Below are 12,185 nucleotides of genomic sequence, written 5' to 3'. Positions count from 1 at the left end.
CACCGGCCAGGGGCAGGGGCTGGCTGGGCGCGGAGGGAGACCTCTCCCCCAGAGAAGTCGGGCGGGCAGGGGTGGCCGGGGTGGGCTGAGGGGCCCAGTCCTCTATGGGTCTCCCAGGGGCCTCGCACGCAGAAGAGCCAATAAACATGCCAGGTGGATCAGCGGTGACACTGAGAGGGAACGCAAACCCCCACCCAAACAGCAGCCCCCTAACCCCATCCAAACAGCAGCCCCCCAACCCCATCCAAACAGCAGCCCCCCAACCACCATCAAAACACCCAAACCCCATCAAAACAGCAGCCCCCAAACCCCCATCAAAACAGCAGCCCCCAAACCCCATCAAACAGCAGCCCCCAAACCCCATCAAAACAGCAGCCCCCAAACCCCATCAAAACAGCAGCCCCCAAACCCCATCAAAACAGCAGCCCCCAAACCCCATCAAAACAGCGGCCCCCAACCCCATCAAAACAGCGGCCCCCAAACCCCATCAAAACAGCAGCCCCCCAAGCCCCATCAAAACAGCAGCCCCCAAACCCCATCAAAACAGCAGCCCCCAAAACCGCATCAAAACAGCAGCCCCCAACCCCATCAAAACAGCAGCCCCCAAAGCCCATCAAAACAGCAGCCCCCAAAGCCCCATCAAAACAGCAGCCCCCAAACCCCCATCAAAACAGCAGCCCCCAAACCCCCATCAAAACACCAGCCCCGCCACGGCCGGGGAGGGACGCGCTTCTCACCTCCCTCGGCTCCGTTTACGTAACCGAAACCGCAGAATAAAGGGCTCCTCAGATCCTCGGGCGCTGCTCCCAGGGGTGCGGGAAGGTGTCCCGGCAGCGCCTCTCCATCGCCACAGGCCCGCGGGCGGTAGCCAAGGCCCGGGGAAGCCCGAGGCGCTGCGGGGGACGGTCTGACACCCCCACCTGCCGGGACGCGGTGGTGTCAGGACCCCGAGACGGCTCATTCTGGGCCGTTTCTATGGCCCGGGATCTCTCAAAACCCGCTGTGGGCTGTGGCTTCATTCCAGCCCTCCACGCCCTAATTTCCCACGCCTCACATTGGCGGCGGCCCCCTAGGCCTGGGAATAGGGAAACGGTTCGAGTCCCGGGCTGGGGAGGGCCTGGAGGGAAAGGCTGCAGGGGCGTCCCCGGCAGCGAAGAAAGGCCAAAGCGCCAGGCGCAGGGCCCGGAGACGGTGACAGACCTGTCCCTGGCGCGGCGGACGGTGACCCCCGCCCGTGGCCTTTGCGAAACCTCCCTGCCGCCTCCGGGCATCCAGCGCGCTGCGCTGAACTCCGGGCATCCTAATCTGGGGGCGCCGGGACACGCGGGACGGCCCGGGAAGGGGGCTCGGGTGAGCGCGGGGGGCAGGGGCTGCGGCTCAGGTGGCTGCTGGGGCTGACGGGCCCAGTCTGCGCCCCCGGGTGGCCCCCGATCCGCGCCCGCAGGACCGAGCCCCGCGTCCGCTTACTTTGGAGACGCAGCGATTGCACCGGCGGCGCCTCCGTGACTCCGCAGCGCCCGACCCGGCGCTCAGCGGAGCGCTCCCGCCGCTGCCGCGCGCCAGCCCCGCCCCGGCCCGCCCCTGGCCCCCAGAGTCCCGCGCCTGCCCCCACCCCTGCGCTCCTTGGCATCCCTGTCCCTGCCGCCCCACCCGGCAAGGGAAACGCGCGGTGCGCCCCGAGGCGTCTGCCTTACAAGGCCGGTTCCGCGCAGGCCCCGCCGGCCACCGGGTATCCGCTCAGCGGAGGGCAATTACTGAAAACTGACGCACAGCCAATGATGTGATCCACGCACAGTGTCCCGTTATGTTTCCTGGGCTCCTGAGAAAATCACTACAAATGGGTTGAACAACAGGGGTTCCCTCCTAAGGCTTAGGAGGCCAGAAGTCCGACATCAAGGCCTGTGCGCTCAGGAGGTTCCCACCTCTTCCAGCTTCTGTGGCTCCAGGCGGTCCTGGGCGGTGGCCGCATGGCTCCACCTCTGCCCCTGTCCTCACGGGGCCTCCTTCCCAGAGTTTGTGTCTGTCTCCTCCTTTGCTTATCAGGACACCTGTCACTGGATTTAAGGGCCACCAGGATAAGCTGGGATAATCTCAAAATCTTTAATGGAATTACATCTACAAAGACCCTATTTTAAAGGTCTTACTCTGAGGTTCTGGGTCGATGTGAATTTTTTGGGTGGGGGGCACTACCCCCGCAACACCAAAGCTTTTCCCAGCTCCACCTGTGGCGCCGCGCCAGTGACCAGCAGCGTTCACCGAGGCGCCTGCCTGCGGCTGTTTCCACGGTTTTCTGCACAGGTTCTGTGTCCGCAGTTGGGAGCACCAGACCAGGCAGCTGTCACATAGGAGGAGGCCGGCTCTCAGGGACAAGCCCCTGCTGCCCAGCACCCTCGCCCACCCTGCCTGGGTTTGGCGTTGGGTTTTGTGGGCAGAGGTTCAGGCTGACAGTGGAGGTTGGGCAGGGCAGACACAGCGTGGTGGGTAGCACTGGAAGCCCTGGGCGGAAGCGATGGCGGAAGACGCTGGGCCATCCGGGTCTGCAGTGGGAGACCAGGACAGGAGCCCAGGTCCGTTGGGAGGCCCCATGCTGAAGATGGAAGCACAGGGAGTAGGGGGTGGAATGGACTCCTGGGGACAGAGAGCAGCATACCTGAAAAGGCCTCTGATGCCAAATGTGGCGATGCCAGGTCCCAGCAGCTGAGGTGGAGCCGCTCCCACCAGGCCTGCAGCTGGACCTGTCAGGCGTCCACCCACCCCTGGCAGCTGAATGTCCTTTGATGGCCTGTGGGCTGAGCAGCTTCTTTGGGCCCCGTGGGGGTGTGTCCCATAACAGGTGAGCAGTCACGGCCCCTTGAGAACCCTAAGCAGCTCCTTTGTGGGTCCTGGGCTGGGGACAAGCTACAGCCTGGGTGCATGGGGCCTGAGGGGGTGGTCAGTGTGACGCCTGTCACTGAAGGAACGACGTGCCTGCCTGGGTGTGGGGCCTGGGAAGGCTGATGGGGGTGTTGAAGTCGTTCCCACAGGTCATTGGCAGCTTAGGTAAAATGTCTGCGGGGATGTGGGTGTGCACGTGTGTGTGTGCACATGCATCCGTGTGTTTGTGTATTCCTGTGTGTGAATGTGCACCTGTAGGTGTGAGTATGCATGCTGGTGTATGTATGTTGGTATGTGCTCAGCTGTGTATGTTCCGCTGTGTGTGTGTCTATTTGTGTGTCTCTGTGTGTTTGCACGAGTGTGCGTCTGCATGTGCCTGTGTATGAATGTGTGTTTGCACCTGTATGTCCACCTGCCAGTGTGCCTGTGTGTGCTTGTGTGCACATGCCCGTGTCTGTTTGCGTGTGTGTGTGTGCATGTGCCTGTGTGTGCCTGTGCCCGTGTCTTTCTGTGTGTGCATGTGTTATGTGTTTGCACCTGTGTGTGTGCACGTGCCTTGTGTGTTTGGGCTATGATTGCATCTGGTTATATTGTTTAAAGAAGTCAAGTTCAATTTTGGGGTTGGAATTGCTGTGGAACATGGAATGAAAGTGCAGGTTCTGGGTCTTGCTGCCAGGGAGCGACTCTGGCTCCGCTATCACACACCTGTGACCCAGAGAAGGGCATTTGAGCCTTGTGGCCTCACTGTTGCCACTGGTCAGATGCTGATGAGGAGGGGAAGCCACATGGGGGGTGTTCAGCCCTAGGCAGAGCTGCTTGGAGCACATTCTTAATATGCCAGGCATTGCTACCTCAGTTCCACAGCCGATGCTAGGGAAGAAGGATGCGGGGACACGGCAACAGGACAGTGTGCTGGGCAGAAAAGATGTGGACGGGAGCCCATGCCTGGCAGAGACACGGAGGACCAGAGAGAGGATGGCGTCGCAGAGCTGAGGGCCGCAGAGAAGGGGGGCGCTTGTGTCTGCAGTGGAGAGGACACACCCCAGCTGGCCGGGGCAGGGGCGGAGGCCCTGGGTGTGGCTGTCAGAGGCAGTGGGCAGTGAGCTCTGTGAAGCCGAGATGGCTCCAAGCAGACCACAGGGAGCCTGGTTCGCTTCTGTCCCTGCAGTTGTTTTCTCCGCTGCCGGAAGTGGCTTCACTTGTTGTGTTAATGCCCTGCACTCAGCCCAGGACTAGATGGATTCACAGCCAGATTCTACCAAACATATGAAGAACTAAAACCAATCCTTCTGAAACTATTCCAAGAAATTGAAGAGGGAGGATATCTCTCTTTTCTATGAGGCCAGTATCACCCTGGGACCAAAACCAGACACAGACACAACAAAAAAAGAAAACTCCAGATCAATATCCCTGTGAATATAGACGTAAAAATCCTCAACAGAATACCAGAAAATAGAACCCGACAGCACATCAAAACGATAATGCATCCTGATCAGGTGGGATTTATCCCAGGGATGCAAATCAATAAATGAGACGTGGCACATGAACAGAATTAAGGATAAAAACCAAATGATCATCTAAATAGATGCTTTTGATCGAATTCAGCCTCCCTTCATGGTAAAAATTCTCAACAAACTAGAAGGAACATGCATCAACATAATAAAAGCCTTACATGACAAATCCACAGCCAACATCATACTTAACAGTGAAAAGTTGAAAGTATTCCCTCTAAGAATTGGTATAAGACCCAGATGCCCACTTTCAGCACTCTTATGCAACATAGTACTGAAAGTCCTGGCCAGAGCAATCAGGCAAGACAAAGAAATAAAGGGAATGCAGGGAATGCAAATTGGAGAACAAGGAGCCCAAACTATCCCTTTCTGTTGGTGAAATGATATTCTGTATAGAAAACTCTAAAGACTTGTATTAGTCCATTTTCCCACTGCTGGTAAAGGCATGCCCGAGACTGGGTAATTTATAAACAAAAAGAGGTTTAATGGACTCACAGTTCCACATGGCTGGGGAGGCCTCACAATCATGGTGGAAGGCAAAAGGCAGATCTTACCTGGCAGCAGGCAAGAGAGAGAATGAAGGCCAAGTGAAAGGGGCTTCCCCTTATAAAACCATCAGATCTCGTGAGACTTATTCACTACCATGAGAGCAGTATGGTGAAAGCTGCCCCCATGATTCAATTATCTCCTACCAGATCCCTCCCACAACACATGGGAATTATGGCAGCTACAATTCAAGATGAGATTTGGGTGGGGACACTGCCAAACCATATTAAGACTCCACCAAAAAACTCTTAGATTTGATAAATAAATTCAGTAACATTTAAGGATACAAAATTAATGTACAGAAATCAATAGCATTCTTATACACCAATAACAATCTGGCCAAGAACCAAATCAGGAAGGTAATCTCATTTATTATAGCTACAAAAAATTACCTAGATATATATTTAACCAAAGAAGTGAAAGATCGTTATAAGGAGAACTACAACACGCTGATGAAATAAGTAATACATGACACAAACAAATGGAAAAGGATCCCATGCTCATGGATTGAAAGAATCAATATTGTTAAAAATCATCATACTGTTCAAAGGAATCAACAGACCCAACACAATCTCTATCAAATTAGAAAAAAAATCCTAAAATTTACATGGAACCCCAAAACAGCCCAACTCGCCAAAGCAATCCAAAGCTAAAAGAACAAAGTTGGAGGCATCACATCACCTGACTTCAAATTATACTACAAGGGTATGGTAACCAAAACAGCATGGCAGTAGTACCAACACAGACATATAGATTAATGGAACAGAATAGAGGACTCAGAAATGAAGACACGAAGTCCATAAAAATATACACTAAGGAAATGACACCCGTTTCAATAAATGGTGCTGGGAAGACTGGATTGGCATATGCAGAAGAATGAAACTGGACCAACACCTCTCACCATATACGAATGTTAACTCAAGATGGATTGAAGATCTAAACGTAAGACCAAAATCTACAAAAATCCTAGAAGAAAACTTAGGAAAAATTCTTCTGAACATTGACCTAGGCAAATAATTTATGACCAAGTCCTCAAAGCAACTGCAACAAAAACAAAAATAGACAAATGGAACTTAAACTTCTGCACAGCAAAAGAAACTATCAACAGGGTAAATATACAACCTGCAGAATGGGAAAATAGTTGCAAACTATGCATCTGACAAAGGGCTAATATCCAGAATCTACAAGGAAGTCAAACCAAATAAGCCCATTAAAAAGTGGGCAAAGGATATGAACAGACATTTTTCCAAAGAAGACACAAAAGTGGTCAAAAAACATGAAAAAATGCTCATCACTAATTATCAGAGAAAGGCAAATTAAAATCACAATGCGATACCATCTTAGACCAATCAGAATGGCTATTATTAAAGTCTAAAAACAAGAGATTTTAGTGAAGATGTGGAGAAAGGGGAATGCTACTGGGAATGTAAATCAGTATAATCTTTCTGGAAAACAGTATGGAGATTTCTCAAAGAACTAAAAATAGAACCACTATTTGGTTCAGCAACTCCACCACTTGGTATATACCCAAAGGGAGAGACTTAATTATATGAAAAACCACCTGCACTTGTATGTTTATCACAACACTATTCACAACAGAAAAGATAATGGATCAACCTAAGCATCCATCAGTGGAGGACCGGTTAAAGAAAATGTAGCATATATACACAAGGTAATACTACCCATTCATAATAAAGAATGAAATCATATCTTTTGAGCAACATGGATAGAGGCCATTATCCTGAGTGAAATAACTCAGAAACAAAAAGTCAAATACCACATGTTCTCACATATAAGTGGGAGCTAAACAATGTGTACACATGGACATATAGAGTGGAATAATAAGACACTGAACACTCCAAAAGGTGGGAGGGTGGAAGGGGGTGAGAGTTGAAAAATTATTCAGTACAATGTTCACTATTCAGGCGATGGGTACACTAAAAGCCCAGATGTCACCACTATGCAATATATGCATGGAAGAAATCTGCACTTCTACCCCTTACATCTATAAACACTTTAAAACTCTGTTCTTAAATAACTGCATCTCAGAATGAGATTTTGTCTTATCTGCATCCCCGAATAAGATTTATCTAGGTGTGGATTCCTTCTTTTTATTTATGCAGCTTGTCATAATTAACTCATCATATACCTGTGGATTTGTGTCTTTTGTCAGTTCTGTGAAATCCTCAGGAATACTGATAGGACTCCAGAAATATCCAACACCAGAGAAGGCATCAATTTTTGACATCCAATCAGAAATATTAGGCATACAAACAAGTGGGAAAATAGGAGCCATAAGGAGACCAATTAGTCTATTAAAACGGATCCAGAACAGACACAAAGGCATTAAAACAATATCAAAACTGTATTCCACATATTGTAAAAGCTAATTTGAGGCATGGAAGATATAACAACACTCTGGATCACTGTTCTAGAGGTGAAAGCTACAATGTATAAAATAAGAACTGCACTGCATGGGATTAATGGCAGATTAGATGTTAAAGAAGAAAACATTATTCATTGTGAAACCATAGTAATATGAACTATCTGAAATGAAACCAAAAGAGGATTAAAAAAATTAAGCCAAATAATCTGTAATCTGTGGGACAACTTCAAGTGGCTTAATATATGTTTAATTGAAGTCCCTGAAGGAGAGAAGAAAACATGAGTAATGAGGGTAGTGCATTAAAAAGGATGTTTGGAAAAATAACGACAACATTTTTTTCCAAATTTAATGTTAACTATAAACCTACAGATGCAAGAAGTTCAATGCACCTCAAGCACAAGTACCATTGAATAAAATTATATCATGTCTCATTATAATCAAATTGCTCAATCCCAGTGATAAATAGAAATTTTAAAAGCAGACAGGAAAAACTGTCAAAGTATGTAAAGGGAAACACTGGTCCATCCCATAGAAGTTATTTGAGACTTGTTGAGGCTAGTAAGCCGTGTTTTGGGCAATATTCCTTGTGTGCCTAAGGAGAATGCATATTTTCTATTAATAATAAATGAGCTTCCAGTTCCACAGATGCCCCATAAATCAAGCCTGTTAATGGTGTTGTCCAAATCTATATTTTTATTATTTTAAAAATATGGTTGACCTAACAGTGATTGAGAGTTGCATTGAAAACTTCCATAAGTGATAATTTTTTCTAAATTATTTCCTGTGGGCTCTGTGTTTGCTTTACATGTTTTCCCTCAATAAATACATCTTTTTTGACGTCCCATTAGTGTAGGATTGTTGGTGGTAAACTTGGCTTTTATTTACCTGAAAATATGATTAATTTGCTCTTTTTCCTACAAACAGTGTTGCTAGGTACATAATTCCAGGTCAAAAGTTTTTTTCTTTTTTTTTTTTTTTTTGGTCACACTTTGTACATATTACTATTTATCTACTATTGTTACTATTAATACATCTGCTGTCTAATTGCTTTCCTTCTGTGGATGATTTGTTGTTTCTTTCTGGTTGTTTTTAAAGTTAGATTTTCTTTTGTGTTCCGCCTTACCCTACAATGTATCTAGGCCTGGATTTCTTATTTTCATTTGTGCAGTTTGTCATCAATTACTCATCATGAATACCTATGGATTCAGGTCTTTTGTCAGCAATTACCCGGGTTCAGTTATTTCTTTATAGCAATGCAACAATGGGTTCATTCAGAAAATTGGCACTGAGGAGCAGGACACTGCTCTAAAGATACCTGAAAATGTGGTAGCAGGTTTGGAACTGGGTAATGAGCAGAGGTTGGAAGACTTTGGAGGGCTCAAAAGAAGACAGAAAAGTGAGGGCAAGTTTGGAACTCAGTGACTTAACAAGTGGCTGGAACCAAAATGCAGATAGAAATATGGATAATGAAGGCCGGGCTGACAAGGTCTCAGATGAACAGGAGGAAGTTATTGGGAACTGGAGCAGAGGTCACCCTCCTGTGCCTTAGCAAAGAGCTTGGCTGCATTGTAATTGTGTCCTAGTGATCTGTGGAAGTTTGAACTTAAGAATGGTAACCTAGGGTGTCTGGCAGAAGACATTTCTAAGCAGCTAAACATTCAGAAGTGGCATGGCTGCTTCTAACAACCTATAATCAGATATGGGAGCAAATGAATGACTTCAAGTTGGAATTTATACCTACAAGGAAAGCAGGGTGTAAAAGTTTGGAAATTTTGCAGCTTAGCCATGTGGTAGAAAAAGGAAAAAATGTTTTCAGGACAGGAATCCAAACAGGCTGCAAAGCAACCACTTATTAGAGAGATTTGCATGGCTAAAAGGGAGCCAAGTGCTAATATCCAAGACAATGGGAAAAAGACCTTGAAGACATTTCAAAGATCTTTGCAGCAGCCCCTCCCATCACAGGCCCAGAGGCCAGCAAAAAACAATGGCTTAATGGGCCAGGACTAGGGCCCTGATGCCCTGTGCAGCCTGGGGACACTGGTACCTGTATCCCAACTTCTTCAGGTGGTTCAGTGGTGGTTCAACAGTCTCCAGGTACAGCGTGGACTGCCGCTCTAGAGGGTAAGCCTTGGTGGCTTCCAAGTGGTGTGAAATCTGCAGGAACACAGAACGCAAAAGTGAAGGGGGATTGGCAGCTTCCCCCTAGATTACAGAGGATGTGTGGGAAAACCTGGCTGCCCAGGCAGAAGCCTGCTGCAGCAGCAGAGCCCTCACAGAGATACTCTATGAGGGCAATGCTGGGAGGAAATGTAGGGTTGGAGCCCACATAGAGTCCCCACCAGGGCACTGCCTCGTGGAGCTGTGGGTAGAGGGCTTCTGCCCTCCAGACCCCAGAATGTTTGATCTACTGGCAGCTTGCAGCCTCAGCCTGGAAAAGCCACAAGTACTCAACTCTAACCCATGAGATTCGCTGCAGGGGCCACAAGCTGCAAAGACACCGGGGTGGAGCTGTACAAGGCCTTGGGAGCCCACGCCTCACACCAGTGTGCCTCATGGAGTCAAAGGAGATTATTTTGGAACTTTAAGGTTTAATGTCTGCCCTGCTGAGTTTTGGACTTGCTTGGGGCCTATGGCCTCTTTACCCAGTACCTGTACCATTATTGTATCTATTGTATCTGGGAAGTAAATAACTTGTTTTCGATCTCACAGGCTCATAGGTGGAAGGAACTCATCTCCAGGGGAGACTTTGGACTTAGCATTTTGATTGAGTTGATCCTGGAATGAGTTGAGACTTTCAGGGACTACTGGGAAGGGATGATTGCATGTTGCAAGGTGATTTGGACATGAGATTTGAGGGACCAGGGGTGGAATAATATAGCTTGGATGTTTGTCCCCTCCAAGTCCCATGTTGAGATGTAATCCCCAGTGTTGGAGGTGGAGCCTGCTGGGAGGTGTTTGAATCATGGGAGCAGGTTCCTCATAAATAGTTTAGTGCCATCCCCTTGGTGATGAGTGAGTTCTTGCTCTGGTAGTTCACTTGAGATCTGGTCATTTAAAAATGTATGCCCGCCCCCCAACCCCACCACTCTCTCTTGCTCCTGCTCTCACTACATGATGTGTTGGTTCCCAACCTACCTTCAGCCACGATGGAAGCTTCCTGAGGCCTCACCAGAAGCCAAGCAGATACCAGCACCGTGCTTCCTGTACAGCCTGCAGGGCTGTGAGCCAATTAAACCTGCTTTTTAAAATAAATTACCCAGCCTCAGGCATTTCTTTACAGAAACACAAAAACAGCCCAATGCATGTAGTAACTTATAGATATATTTAGAAAACTGATTATCTTTTAAAATATGACTGCAGACTAAATTGCAGAGTTCATTAAAATACAGAGGATGCCTGCAGTTCTCTGGTCTTCTCTTGACTCTTGTTGTCTACTAAGATAAGAAGTCTGGGCTAGGCTGAAGAACTCAGAATCCAGGTCTGGGGTTTCCCAGTACTGTGCTCCCATTTCTCAGTGCTGCACTCCATCTCCCAGTACTGTGCTCCCATTTCCCAGTACTATGCTCCCATTTCCCAGTACTGTGCTCCCATTTCCCAATACTGTGCTCCCATTTCCCAGTACTGTGCTCCCATTGCCCAATACTGTGTGATCCCATTTCCCATTTCCTGTGTTCCCATTTCCCAGTACTGTGCTCCCATTTCCCAATGTGTGCTCCCATTTCCCAGTACTCTGTGCTCCCATTTCCTAGTACTGTGTTCCTATTTCCCAATACCATGTGCTCCCATTTCCCAGTACTGTGCTCTCATTTCCCAGTATTATGGGCTCCCATTTCCCAGTACTATGCTCCCATTTCCCAATTCTTTGTGCTCCCATTGCCCAGTAATGTGCTCCCATTTCCTAGGACTGTGCTCCCATTTCTCACTACTGTGCTCCCATTTCTCAGCACTGTGCTCCCATTTCTCAGTACTGTGCCCACAGGTGTGAGCCAACGTGCCCGGCCCATCAGCTCTTCTTGAGCAGCAAGAGGCCCTGCAGCTGGCTGGCTGGCTGGACAGCACAGTTAAGCAGGTGGCCGCATCTCTGCAGTTGCTGGCAGCCCATCGTCCTGGAGATGTAACCCCGCCTGCCAGGCTTGCTCTTCTTTGGTTGTGATGAAGATGATGACAGTGATGGATGCTGGGCTGTGAGGGTCCTGGTTCCTTCGAAGGACATACAGGGGCCTCTGAGATGATGGGCTCTGGCTGCTGGCCTGTGGCATGTGTAGGAGCATGAGGCTTTGCAAGGCTCTGAGATGATGGGCTGTCGTTGCTGGACTGTAGCATGTGTAGGAGCAGAAGGCTTTGCAAGGTAGACTCTCCAGGTAGGACTTTGATGCAGCGGGGGTTTCAGGGTGGAAGACCTGGATCACAGGGCACCTCCGCTTCTGCAGGACAAAACAAAGTCACTCTTTGAGCAGCCACCAGGGACGGAGCTCAGGTCTACTTGTGATGGAAACCCACCAGTGGCTTTTACCCTCTTCCCTGGAGAGGCAGGGCTGGCTTCCGGGAGGATCATCACCTTGGCTTAGCCCCACTTCCCAGCTGGGTCTAGTGAGAGTCCTCCTGAGCAAGGCTCCTGCCCTCCCCATCCTTCCAGAAAGCTTAGAGATGAGTGCATCACCAACATAGGCCATTTTCTATTGTTCTTCTTGGGAAATGCATCTTTTTGAAAGACAACCCATCTTTTATCACTAGATATTTTAAAAAACAGTTTTTGGCCTGGTGCGGTGGCTCACGCCTGTAATCCCAGCACTTTCAGAGGCCAAGGCGGGTGGATCACAAGGTCAGGAGATTGAGATCTTCCTGGCTAATATGGTGAAACCCCATAT

The 12,185-nt window shown here is 48.6% G+C and overlaps 1 protein-coding gene and 1 long non-coding RNA gene across 17 annotated transcripts in view; one reads left to right on the top strand and one right to left on the bottom strand.

The window, feature by feature from the left end:
- Positions 1–12,185, bottom strand: part of LOC126957414 (probable palmitoyltransferase ZDHHC11B) — a 167,020-nt gene that overhangs the window by 52,953 nt on the left and 101,882 nt on the right. Inside the window, exon 16 of one of the 16 annotated variants that reach the window (XM_050795214.1) lies at positions 11,696–11,741. The exons of the other annotated variants lie outside the window; for them this stretch is intronic. The gene's annotated coding sequence lies outside the window, so the exon portion shown is untranslated. Of the gene's footprint in view, positions 1–11,695; positions 11,742–12,185 lie in introns of those variants that run through there. 16 annotated transcript variants of the gene reach the window in all.
- The window catches only part of LOC126957434 (uncharacterized), a 126,117-nt gene that overhangs the window by 35,689 nt on the left and 78,243 nt on the right, over positions 1–12,185 (top strand). The gene's annotated exons all lie outside the window — the stretch shown is intronic.

This window comes from Macaca thibetana, chromosome 6 (assembly GCF_024542745.1).
Source record: "Macaca thibetana thibetana isolate TM-01 chromosome 6, ASM2454274v1, whole genome shotgun sequence".
Taxonomy (NCBI): domain Eukaryota; kingdom Metazoa; phylum Chordata; class Mammalia; order Primates; family Cercopithecidae; genus Macaca; species Macaca thibetana.
This window is presented reverse-complemented; position numbering and strand designations above follow the sequence as displayed.